The sequence below is a fragment of the Callorhinus ursinus genome, unplaced genomic scaffold (genome assembly GCF_003265705.2).
Source record: "Callorhinus ursinus isolate GAN/ISIS: 27379988/994484 unplaced genomic scaffold, GSC_fseal_2.0 scaffold3, whole genome shotgun sequence".
NCBI lineage: Eukaryota > Metazoa > Chordata > Mammalia > Carnivora > Otariidae > Callorhinus > Callorhinus ursinus.
In genome coordinates, this window is record NW_027397065.1 from 6851343 (window position 1) to 6865018 (window position 13676).

The window sequence follows — 13676 nt, forward strand, 5'->3', positions numbered from 1 at the left end:
GAAAAACATAATCTTTAGATTCACACACAAAACATGGCATAACCATTTCAACTCAGCAGACCACAAGGCCAAACAAGCTTTGGCTAGAATTGAATGCTGTGTGCTTCTGTTCAGAGAAGAGGATGCTTCCCAGATGTGTCTGGGGGACTACCTGCCTCACTCTTATTTATCATTAGCTCTAACACAGGATGTGGTGCCACTGGCTGGTAATCTGGAAATGGCCTGTTTATTTTTACAGATCTGTAGAAGAGACTCAATAGCTGTAAAGGATGGAAGGGTGCAAAGCAGCTTGGAACTCACCACAAAAGGAAACCGGGACAAAAATTTAGATAAAACAACTTGTGACCATGGGATCTGCTCCTTGTGTCTATGGAAAAGAGGTGCCAAATGGATTTTCTAGTTTCAAAGAAAAGCCAGTTCTTTCTCCCCACCTTGCAGCGCCTGTTGAACATCCAGACACTTTTTTTTTTTTTTTTTTAAGTTCGGGGAATCTTGGTATTCTTCCCAATGCTAGGATTGGTTCCTTTATGAGTTTCATAAAGAAGAGAAACTTCCCCCAGAGCTGTATAGGCTGGTGGTTCTCTGTATTTACCTGGTCTTTCTGGATAACGTCCCTTATATTAAAGCCCCATAACAGGCTGGAGAAAGAAGTTTCTCCAAATGCTCAGTGGGGACAGTGTTACTGCTCAGTTCCTGCTTCTGTTGAAAAGTTACCCTGCAGGTGACAATCTTCTGTTCTCTTCAATCAGAAGAGATATGCCTGAGGTGAGTCTAGGCCCTCCATGGGACTTCCTGTCTGCTCTCTCTCAGATGCAGAAGCTGATTTCCAGTTGAATACTCTTGAACACTAAAACTTGCAAACTGTCAATTAGTACTTTCATCTAACAGAGTCAGGGGCTGAGGAAATTTGGGAGAAATGCTTTATATTTGTCCTATATTCAGGAAATGAACAAACAAATAAGCTCCAATGCCCACCACCTAGAGAAACATAAAATGAAGAATACCGATGGGCATAGAGAACTAAGAATTGGGGCTTGTGAGTGAAAGAATAAGAACTTGGGTCTCTTCTAGTTTCATGATCTTTCCACATGCCACAAGGTACCACGTGGCCTCCCATGTTGCTCTGTGGGAGTCAGGAAGGAAAAATCCTAGGCAATGTGGGACGGTGGTGTACTGTTGAAAAGCTTTGCCTTGTGTAAGCTCATGTGGCTCATATATAGTTGGCTTTCTCCAAGGGAGAGTTTGCGGAAGCCAGGGTGTATTTATCAGCTCTGTCTTTTCCTCCCTTACCTTCCCGTCCCCAGAACCAGGGCATGTGGTTGCTCCCTGGCGCAGGGAATGCTTGGATATGGGGGACCACCCAGGCTGCACGCCTGTGACCACTGCAGAAGTCAGCACAGCAGCGGCAGGGAGAATGGGCTGGCTTTGAAGTTCAGGGATGGGAGGACCAGGGCTATTTCTGGTTTGGCCTGAGGTAGCTCACACTTTGTGTAACCCTGATCCCCCGTATCTGCAAACAGGGAAACACCATACTACATTGATTGCATCAAAAGAAATTAAAAAACTGCAAGTCACAAAAAATAGTCTTTCTTGTGGGTGTGTAGCAGTTCTGCTGTTGGTGGAGGTGATGATGGTGGCAGAAGGTAGGGAGTTAGTCATCGATTGCATGTTTGTGAACATTAGACCTCTGTACCATCTGAAGGTGAGCAATGTATGTCCCAGTCTGACACCTCAGAAATGCTGGCCAGTCTTCACATGATGCAGCAATGTGAAGCCTTCTACATTTCCAAAAGTGAGTCAGGAAATCTGCCTCAAAGTGTAGCTAAAGGACACCGTGTGGACCTGCGGCAATTTTAATGTAATCGACAGAATCAAGTTCCCACCATTTGCTAACCCCGTGACCTTGGGAAAAGCCTAACCTCCCTGCCTCAATTCCCTATCTGTAAAATGGAGCTAATGCTACCTACATCAGCAGGTTCTTGCGAGGATTAAATGACATATTGCGTGTAAAGCCCTCAACATGATGACTAGCTTGTACAACTAATCAAGAAATGCTGATTCTTATTACTAGCTAGGCAGGTGGCTTTATTATTATATGAAGCTTTTTGTGAGAGTGGCTCTTAATATGTGGAAGTCATTGGAAGTCCAGCCAAGCTTGAGACCGACCAAAGGGATATGGTTTGGCTCCATTATCTAAGCTCTGAGCCAAGCCGTCAAAAAGGATTGAACACATATTAGAAGAAAAAATATATTAAGTGATGAGGTGGGTGTGACTGAGACCATAAAGAATCAATGCCACAATATTATTATTGGTTTGGCTCTTCGTCATCTATAAACATTGAGCCTGGTTTGAGTGGTTCGGTTTCAGACTCATTGACAGATTCTTCATTTTACTTTTAAAATCTTGGGCATATTAGGGAAAGGATTTATACATTTTTGTGCTCTATTTTAAAATGTCACTATGCATGGCTCAAGCATACATCTCTATCTTTGTCTTGTACTTTATAAAGCATCTCCAGGTTTTTGATCTAATAAGCATTGTGCTTTTCAGATCAGATTCAGTTTGAGATTGAATTAGATGACAAATAATGGAGTGGTTTGGTTTATCACATTGTATCAGGAACTTAGAGAGTGGAAGATTTGCCCCCATTCTTCTTTCTGTTTCCAGGATCTGCTCTCCCTGAGGTTAGTGGTGACCATGAGCAAAGATGTCTTCTGTCCTCATTTGGGTTAAGACACATGATATTCCCATGAAGGAAATCCCAAGACATTCCTTAGGGAAGAAGCACTGTGTTTGTATTACTTAGAACTTGAACCTATTCTAGGGCTGTGCCTGTCTACTTTGGGCCAATAAGTCAGAAGCTAGTTAGGAAAAAGAGAAGTAACAATGATCTAGACCTTGTAGGAAACTGAGGCAGTACCTCTGATCAATAATGCAGTCTAACAGGGTAGGGAGGGAAAAGAAAATGAAGGCTTAGTAGCACATTGAGAAATTTTGGAGGAAAGATATATGAATATTTCCCTAGAATATTTACTTTTCTTTTTAATGCCTTTAGGTCAATTTTCTCCAGTTTTTACTGCTTATCCTTTGCTATCCAGAGGGTTTATACTTTACGTCTATGAATTGATTTTTATGAGGGCAGCATCTATTTATATTTGTGTTTGTGTAGTGCCAAAGTTCAGTACCTGGTATTTACTGAACTTGTAATAACTTACTGGGTATGAGAACTTTTTGACTAATTACAATTAAGTAGTCTCTGAGTTATTGTGGGAGTTTGTTCATACCCTGCCCCTCCCGGTCCTTGAATTCTGAACAGATTAAAACAATGTAGGTGTTCACAGTTCTTTGTTTCCTCAACTCATGCTTCTCAACATGCTTTAAAATCATTCTTTACAAGCATAAAGCTTATCTAACCATCTTTTTCCTTTCGTAAGATTTACAGTTTTCTTCGAATCTTTTTTTAATTTTATTTTTAGAGATGATTTAACATGTAAGATAACTTGTAAGTATCAGGCCAACTCATTTGTCTTGTTTCAGTTCAGAAAAATGCTAGCACCAATTTCTCTTGCTGCCAAAGCATAGATTTCATGCTGTTCATAGTCGTTCCTACCAAGGAGACAATATGCACTCAATTGCCAACACTCCATTGGGAGTCTGACAAAGGAATTTTATTATGCCCACTTTCAGTTGGATGCAGTGCAACCCTTGCCAGGGGCATGGCAGTGGCTACTGCTCATGCCCCAGAATTGCTGTGTGGTCAGGTCAGGGCTTTTTTCTTAATACTCGCTGGGTCAGACTTTCTTGTGGGTTTGTGTGTGGGAGGCAAGGCGGACACTGTGTGTCAAGTACAGGCCCTCTGCCTCTTGTGTAGGGAAATTACTACCACATGAAGGTAGGGCAGGAAGCCAGGGACTGTCCCAAAGCCTTCGCCTTTGGATAATTTGCCTCCTCTCCTGTGAACAAGAGCACTTATGCTGGGGCTGGAGAATTGTGTTCCAGGAACATGAGCTCCCTACTGCCAGCCTCTCACAAGTTGAAAGCCAAGCATCTTTGGATGCCACATTGTCATGTATTGTAACCAGACTGCCTAAAGGGCTTCAGCCATTGAAAAGGTCACCTAAATTAGCTGTGTGTTTAAGGTGACCAATCTAAGTTAGGAGTAACTGTTTCCATCAAATCTAATCATCCCTTCTTGGGTACACAGAATCATCTTAGTAGGAACTGTAGCTAATACTACAAATTCAGTGTGAATTGAAAAGAACTCAGAAGTGGCTGTGAGTGTCCTTCAAAGGATGGTAAAAGTATAAATTCATGTCAAAAATACCCCATGCATGTTGTGAAGACTGACCACATTAGAGATCTTTTGATTCCACTTTCAAACTCACCAACTATTTATATATGAAAATAATCACCCCATTGGTTGAAAATCACAACTTTTAGTTTGGGAATTTAAGAGTCATCTGAGAGTGAAAAGAATCTCTAGAAAAGAAATCAGGGAGGGTGTCTGGGTGGCTCAGTTGGTTAAGCATCTGAGTCTTGATTTTGGCTCAGGTTATGATCTCAGGGTTGTGGGATTGGGCACATCACACTCTGGCTCAGTGGGGGGAGTCTGCTTGAGATTCTCTTCCTCTCCTTCTGCCCCTTCCCCCACTAGTGTGCGTTCTCTTTCTCTCAAATAAATAAATCTTAAAAAAAAAAAAGAAAGAAAAGAAATCAGGCAGTTTTCATTGTCTTTGTGACCAATGCTTCCATCCTTCGGTGATTTGATTTTAAAAAGATAAAGGAGCAACAATAATCAGAAATACTGCATTACTAGAAGCATCTTGAAATTAAGAGGGAGCTATGTAGAGGATTTCTGCTGCTACTAGAAAATAATTTCCTCTGCCTTTGCATTATTCATCTCATGTAAATTTTGATAAAGTTCATCACTGTGATTATTATTTCATTTACCACATTTTATATGTTTATATTACAATTTCCACAGTAGGATCTTTTTTCTTTCCAGATTAACAAAATGTGTGTATTCTGGATGGAAAAAGGAACCTTTTTAGAAGCAGGTACTTGACACACATCACCTAGCTCACTGCATTCAGAACTCACTGCAGTATGACCATCTCTACCATGAGTTCTAGACGTGGGCTTTTTAGGCCATAATATTTATGCACCATGTACGTATGCACCTACAACAGTTACACATACTGCAAACACCAGCTGGTATACAGTTGATTTAATATGTTCACAACTACCTTGTGAGATGGGAATATGAATCCTGAATTTTGTGACTGAGATTCTTGGGTTCATTGACTTCCTCAAATTTATACAACTGCTAGAATGGAAGGGCCAGGATTCCAAACCAGGGTTTTCTGATGGGAGAATCTGTGTTCTTTTTATAGTCATAGTCAATGCAGGGAATTCAGCCTCCTTGAAAGAAATCCTGGACTTAGAAGCGACCAAAATGAGGATAAACCTAGTTAGGAGGACTTTGTGTGACAGTATCCTGAAACTGCTCTGTGAGCTCCCTTGGAACTCTCCTGACTGGACTGGTTTTATAGATTCATTCAACTTCAGCATTGGGAAGAGGCTTAAAGGTCATCCCCCCCAACTCCCAGGAGGCCTGTACTGGATGCTGTCTGGGTTCTCTTGAGGCAGGCAGTCCACATTCTTTCTCGGGACAGCACAAACTCATAGGAAGTTCTTTATATTCAGCCAGAAGAAGCTTACAGAATAAGCCTAATCAATCTTCTGCATAACAGTCTTTCAGATATTTGAAGGGAATTCCAAATTCCCTCTATTTTTTTTTTTTCTAAGCAGTCCCAGTGCTTCCAACTGCACTGTGTAGAATATGGTTGTATTTCTTTTTTGACCCTATATTCTCTTCCCTGAGTACTATGCAGTCTTTTAAGGTAGCATTAAGAACTAAGCACAATGCATCAGGACTGATTTAACCAGTGCAGACTGGATTAGGACTGTCATCTAGGAATTTTACATTTGCCAGCCACACAAAGTGTTGCAATTTAATTCTAACTGAGCATCCTTCACAATATCCCCTCATCCCAAGAGATGTGGGTCTCAGTCTCCATCCAAACTCAAGAAGTCTGAAATCTTGCCATAGATTTAGGAAAGAACCCTTAGAAAAGTGAGTCAAAGTGCACATATTTGTTTCCAGAAAAACAGGCAAGGAGATGGAGAGGCAATTTTTAGCATAGTAGGTATTTGTCACGCACTCTGACTCTCTAAACTTATGCCTGAGTCTTAATGGGGATAAGGTGTGGAGTGACAGGTCAGAAGTAAATGGATAGAAATTTTATTTTCTCTAATGTCTAAGAGATACTAAGAGAAGGCAGTGCTTCTTCTAACTGGCTATGATTCCAATGTAAGGGTCAGTGATTTTGCTTATCTGTTAGTTCTTACAGTACCCTGAGACATAATTCACCATGGCCAAAATGGATTTGCTGTACATAGGAGTCATCCTTCTAACCTGCCACGTCCATAGGTATGTGAGGATCTAGGATGAAGCTGAGAGAATTATAGCCTGCTGATTCATACTCAGAAGGTGGGGAATATATTATTTGTGTCTTTTAGTGCACGTGTGTGGGTATTATTGGCACACAATGAATTTTCTGTTTCTTTTCTGAATATGTAAGATGATATAGAGTGATTTTCAAAAGTATAAATTGAATACACAAATAGTATATTATGTTCCATTTCAATTGGTAGAATAGGTATAAAATTTGTATGAAAATATGATCAGATATTTATTTGTTGCTTTCAGTTTAGATACTCCTAATAGACAGCAATAGGATATTCAGCACTCTCTGAATCAGATTTGAATTAGTGACCTAGTTTGTAAAACCTCCTGTTCCATGTTCATCAAGCATATCACTGTATTTAAATTTCGACTACATTTAAAGGTAAAACAAATCATATTTTCATTTTAAAAGATTGCTTAAATCTTTATGATATATATAAATATATAGCATGCATATTTCAACAATTTAAGAATAAATGGAAGAAAAAGTCTTAAAAGTAAAATGCTTTAAGACATCTGAATTTGAGATGTAAACATTTCATCACCTACTTACGTGTGGGTATGTGTGTGTGTGTATGTGTGTGTGTATGTGTGTGTGTGTGTGTGTGTAAACTTGATCTCTTCAAAGCTGCGTGAGAGATGAGATAGGATAGGAAGGCATACAAGCATCTGTTTTGCTTTGACAAATTTCAACAGGCATTTTATGTGAGGGTGAAATAATCAGGCCCATTAAAAAAAACTGATATGTTTCTATCCTGAGAAAAGCCTGCAATATTTCCATATCTGGACTTGCCAAAAATGCCCATATTTCCCACCTTCTCAACATAAATCAAACTCATATATTCTCTGCTCAAGCACCCATGCACAGAAAGATTCTGAAAGAAAAAATTCTTGAAAGACACAGAACAAAGAAAGAGAAGAGGAGTCCTTTAACCGTAGAGCTGTAATTTATTAAGTGTCTTTAGAATTCATGTAAGGGACCTCTCTCTTTTTGTTCTTCTCTTGTAGGTCTCTAAGTCCACTGATGACAGGAAAAATCTTCAGTGGTTCCAGAGACAAGCTGCTGGAAATCCTGCACATTTATCTTCTAGAAGGAAGTGAGCTGATTAGGATAGTGGTCCTTTCAGAAAGAACCTCCCCTGCAAACTTTAAAGGATTCCAAATTAAGCCATGTCCATTTCTGGAACCCTAAAGTGGCTCATGAAAGTCAGGGACTACTTGCTTAATGTTAGGTGACTTCAAAAGCCTTAAGATTCTAAGCGGAGAGTGAGGATGGGGAAGATGATGGTGAATAAATTGGGAGAACTTCCCAAATAAAAGGGTGTCTCTTTATTCCAAGCATCATTTTCTATCTCACATTGTGTCTTTCAATTAAAAAAAGGAAAACATGTCTTCTTTAAAAACATATTTTTTCTCTATTAATATTCAGTACTTAATAAATGAGTACAGATCCATCATTCATTAGATCTAGGTAGATCACAAGCTAATTTACAAATTCAAAAGTGTAAGTCAGATCAACTCCATTGCTCAAGACCATGTATTTGCAAGCTAAGAGTACGCACTGAACATTTCTGGTCCTTGGACTGGTGTACTGGGCAATGCTGCTTTTCTGTAAGAAATTGTTCATATGTTGGATTTAACACAGTTTTGCTTATCAGTTGAAAACCTTTAACCTATACCCACTCATGTAATATAAAGTATAAAAGTAAGTCAATGATCTAGAAAATTCAGGGCCAAGTAGTTTAAATCATCTGGATCTTCCCAGAGATTCTGATTTCTTTTTAACCTGAAAAAATAGGTAATTACTTAATAGCCTTAGCTCTAAAATATATCTGACAGGTTATTTTTACTTGTTTGGTTTTCAGAAATCATATCCATGCTTTCTACCCTCTGTAACAGTTTTTAGCAAAATGAATCAAAGCCACTCTGTCCCCAAAGATAACAACAGTGTTGTCTTTTTTTTTCTTTCCTTTTTAAACATTGCAGGGCTTCACCTCAAGTGCTATGCAGTAAATTTATGGGGAAAGAAAAATTTTATTAAATTATAACTGAGAGGAGCTGATTTTTTTATATAGCAAACAAAAAATTCCTTCATTAAAGGCTATAAAACCCATATTATTTACCAGAGAGACCTTTCCTGTCTCCCAGGTAAACACTTACAGTGTGTAGACTTGTGTAAATACATATTTAGGAGTGGCTAAATATGGCGAAGTATTTTTAAAGGCGTATTTACAAAGCTGAATACATATATTGGCATTTTGGTATGTGTAAGTTGTGTTTGTTGCTCTGCTGTCTATTCAAAATCCAGCAGGACTCTGGTAGATACACCTTGGATATAGGGACTGAATTTCAAAACATTCATCTTTAATCAAAATTACTAAGGACAGGTCCTTAAATCATTTCAAAAGGGTGAAAATTTTCAACTAATGGAGTTCAGGTCTTTCTTGCCAGTTTGACTTGAGGAAAATTGTTTCAGAAATGCAGGCATCACTCGCAGAAGCAAATCTCTCTTTCTGAACATCTTTGTGCATAAAATAACCATCATTTCACATTCAGCTCAGAATATTACCAAATACTTAAAGATAGAATCCATATGATGGATGGGTCAACCATGAAATTTTAGTTAGGGGAAAAATGTCATTAAGATATTTTAAAAATACTTTAAACCCATTAGTTTTAAAATACTTTAAAACACATGAAAATGTAAGTGATAAAATCTGCTTGTTGCTGATTCAATAGCAGGAAGCTTCCTATGATAATGTAGTAAAACTCCGTCTCAAGGATTCCTGATATCCGTGTTCATTCTTTGCTTCTTGGGAAACATGTTGTCTGTGAGGAAAAGAATGTGATGGTAACAGAGGTTGTAGACACATGAAAGAGCACTACCTCTGCTTCTGCTGTCTGCAGCAACTCAGAATGAGTAAAGATCCCATTTGTGTAAAAAACCTTTTTTTAAGATAGACAGGTTGAGAGTCTAAATAACTCTAGGCTTGGGCTATCTCAGGAGCCTTTGGCTAAGGAGCCTAAACAATGCTTCTATTTCATTTCTAATGCAGCACACGGCTATTTCTAAATGCTCTCAATATCCTGCAATGGAATAATTGAAAATCTTATTATGGTAAACCATATGGGGACAAAGATTATTCAATCAGTGAATGATTTCTCCAATATAACTTGCACTGGGCTGAGTTTTTTAACTTTACAAAAATACACATCACTTGTACATATTTTTCCCAAGGTACCAACACCACAGATTTTGGTTAAACCTGCTGGGTTCTAAAATTATAAATTAAGGAAGAAAGAAAAAGAAAGAAAAGAAAGAATAAAAGAAAGAAAGAAAGAGAAAGAGAGAAAGAGAGAGAGAGAGAAAGAAAGAAGAAAGAAAGAAAGAAAAAGAAAAAGAAAATTTATTTAAAAATATTATGACAGTGCTATAAGGCCTCTGGAATGTAGAAGCTTCTAATATATGTGCTGACACAATTTTAGCTTTAACTGTGAATGGGTGCGCTCTATACATATTACTCATATGCCAGTATTTTAGATTTGGAAAACAAACTTTTCTGGCAAAAGACAATCTTTGTTTCAGAATTTTAGAAAATATATGAGCGGGCACCAACACCTTTGCATTACAATTTTTATTAGTTTTATCCCATCCTTAATGTTATTCTGTGGCTAAGTATCTCATTTCCATGTAAACTTCCATTAGGAACACAAATTGCTGACACCACATCTACTGACAGAAATGCCACAACATAAATTACGCCAAGAAAATGCTGCTTTGGGTGGGGGGCATGGCAGGGGGAACTAAGCTAGATAAAAAGCCACTGTGCTCCTGCCCAGCCTGCAGCCCTGTCCCGCTGACCACTGATAAAATTTATCACAGGGCCACATATGGGAAGGCAGCTTAAAGAAGAGACGTCTGTGGTAAAACATGTAACAGCAAAACAGCTAATGGAGCATTATTACTTTATTGGAAAGCAATATCTCTGGATGCTTCACTTTTTTAGCTTTAGCAAGTGTATGAATTGTTCTTCTATATGCAGAAGAGCTGATATGGAAAAAAAATGGTTATTAGAACACTGAATGATGGCATGAGGACTTTCCAGGGCTCACTAGTTCACCACTCTGCTCAGTATACTTAACCAGCAAAGGGGTGAAGGAGTTCCAACAAGGTTAAAAACCAGTGTGAATCTTCATTACTTTTTTTTTTTAAAAAGATTTTATTTATTTATTTGAGAGAGAGAGTGAGAGAGCACACGCAGGGGGAGGGGCAGAGGGAGAAGCAGACTCCCTGCTCAGCGGGGAGCCGGATATGGGGCTTAATCCTGGAGTCCGGGATCATGACCTGAGCCAAGGCAAATGCTTAACCAACTGAGCCACCCAGGCGCCCCTGAATCTTCATTCTTAAAGGAATGCTGATCTATAATGCCAATGGTCTCTTTGTAAAGAAGCAGTCTTGTAAATTCCTGGCTAATGGTCGTTGTCATAATTCAGTCCTGGTGTTAGTAGGACCTAGAAATATCCAAATTCTAGTAAAAAGATTCTCATTTACCAAGATATTTAAAAACTTTGTCATTGGATGGGCTTATTCTTTTGGGGTTTAAAAGAATAAGATTGGCATGCAGTGCACAGTCATAATTGGATGGCTAGAATGGTTACATAGCAAAATGAGTAGGTGGTGTGGTGCTTTAAATGCCAGTGAAGTTGGCATTTCAAAGATATGAAGGAGACCAATTGTATCATTTGCTGCTGGAATGAGGGAGAGTGACATCACCAAGATGGTGGCATCGATGGTCTCTGACTTCGCGCCTCCTCACAAGAACAGGTAACAACTATTTATGAACAAGGCACCACTGAAAGAATCCTACAAGTTGGGGATGAGGCTGAAGCACCCCCTGCACCACAGAGACCCAGATGCACTGCATTAGAAAGGTAAGAGAAGCGGCTACCCAGTGACGGCAGTGCTCCGCCCGCAGGTGGGTGCGGCACCACACTGAGAAGTCTCACCTGAGCCTCCAGTAGGAAAACGATTAGCATAGTATTTTGTTCTTATCATATTTGTTACCCATAAGCAATCTCTTAAAACATATGTAATTGGACATGCAAGGAGCCACTGTATTTTGCCCCTTCTACACAACATGCCTCTCCACCTCTGAGCTTTGACCATTCCTACATGTTCTTTGAAGTGGGGCATTTTGGATAGACTGCCTTCAATTAATGTAAGAGAAGCTGCATTGCTGCCTAATGGGGCCATGCTATGCTAAATCTGGTAATAACCGCACAGCACATTGGTAAGAGAGCAAAGTTTCCATCTTTTACTGTCAACCTCAAGCAAGGAACCTCACATCAGTCTTTTTTCCTTTTTGTCAATTGTTAATGCCATGTTTATATAGCCCCTTTAGGTAGCTGCTTATATATCTAGCCTCTACAGTTACTTGGGTTAATATTTCAGGTTTACTACCTGCAGTTTAAAGCAGTACTTTATTTTTAATTTTTCCTAAATACATCTCATTCAAGCTGTAAGAGAAATTATTTTAATATCTAAATCACCAGGATCTGGTGACTAATAATAGCTACTGTTTATTGAATGCCTAATACATGCTAGGCACCGTTTAGGAGCTTTTTCTGTGTTAACTCATTTAGTCCTCAAAAAACTCTAAGAAAATAATTATTATTTTCTTCATCTTATGAAAATGGCATTTGAGGTTTAGAGAAGTTGGTACTTTATTCCAGTTCACATAGCTGGTAGACTGATTCACTGGAATATGGTGTTTTGGGTGTTATGTGTAGATGATGGATTTTTTTCAAGATTACAAACTTATTGGCAGCCTAAAACAGGCTATTTTACTTTGTCTTTCATGGGTGTAGTAAATAGCATATAGTATTATGCATAAGAGTGTGTGAAAGTATGGGCTATTTGTTGCCTTTTACTGTTAACAGAGGGACATCCAGAAAGTCCCTTAACCTCTTTGGACCTCAGGTCCCTCAAATATGAAAAATAATCCTTTAGAAGTATGAAGACAGAGGGCTGGATCATTTGGTCTCTATAGATTCTTTCTGGGTTTCAAGATGCTTCTGACAAAATGACAAAGAATAATAGTCATATCTGTCAGGATACAGAGCCAAGCCACCCTAAATCTACCTGTCTCTGACATTGGTCTTGCTGTTGTAGTCAACAATATAATGTAGCTGGTTGAAAAAACAGGTGCTTTATATAAATTGACAAAGTAAGCTAGAAGAAAAGGGAAATAGGTAATGAACCTACGAAGAACATCCATTATGATGGCATTAGCATCAGCTGATTCTGTAGTCTTAGTCAATGTGCTCACCAAGTGTCTTCAAGAGTCTCTGTTTAGAAAATGGAAGAAGAAATTGATGATGGAATATTTACCTTCTGTGAGCCAAAATGGATTATTAATTGTCTTTAATGAGTGAGGAATGTAGACTTCAGGGTACCTAATTTCTAGCTGCATATATCATTTTTGGAAAAAAAAAGAGGCTTCATGCCAACTTTTATTGCAAAAACTAAAGCTAATTTAGGATATTGAAGAAAGGTTCTGATAGATAAGATTGATGGTTATTACTGAGAAAGCAAAAAGGACATTGCTCCTTCACTAACATAAGAGGGAGATTAGACTAGGAGGCAAGACAGCTGGATAGCAATTCCTCATTTATCAAGACTAACATGGAGACTCGTTTTTTCCAATTCTCCTGTTTATTGTTTTCTTTTATACTCCTTGGTAACTTGGCCTGAGACCCAGGACTTCAGTATTCTTTATCAGCCAGAAGAGAAAGGGAATTGGGAAAAGGATGGAAACAAGTATGTTCAGTGAGGATTCCTGATTCTAGAACGAAAATGGTGTCGGAGGTCATGTTTATCTGGTCTTAGTAATAACCCTTGGAATAAAGGAAGGGCAGAGCAAGTGGATTTTCTGTGTCATGGGTAGTGAGAGTTCATGTAAGGTAGATATATACTGGGTCATTATGTTTGAATCTAATGGTAATTGTCTGAATCAAAGGATTTATGTACAGATCCCACTGGATCACATAATCACAGTGACAGTTACGGATATTTGACATTTAAGAGGGGACAGGTTGGGACAAATAGGGTGGAGGAGAGAAGTGGTTAAAAATAAAGAAGAGAGT

General features: G+C 38.8%; 1 long non-coding RNA gene across 5 annotated transcripts in view; it reads left to right on the top strand.

Annotated features, from left to right (window-relative positions):
- The window catches only part of LOC141371660 (uncharacterized), a 145088-nt gene extending 137274 nt beyond the window's left edge, over nucleotides 1-7814 (top strand). For 3 of the 5 annotated variants that reach the window (XR_012376768.1, XR_012376766.1, XR_012376769.1), the window contains 2 exons: nucleotides 6406-6494; nucleotides 7539-7814. This is a non-coding gene — a long non-coding RNA (uncharacterized lncRNA). Of the gene's footprint in view, nucleotides 1-6405; nucleotides 6555-7538 lie in introns of all 5 variants that reach the window. The other 2 variants (XR_012376767.1, XR_012376770.1) reach the window with 1 other exon arrangement.
- Nucleotides 7815-13676: the final 5862 nt, after the last annotated feature.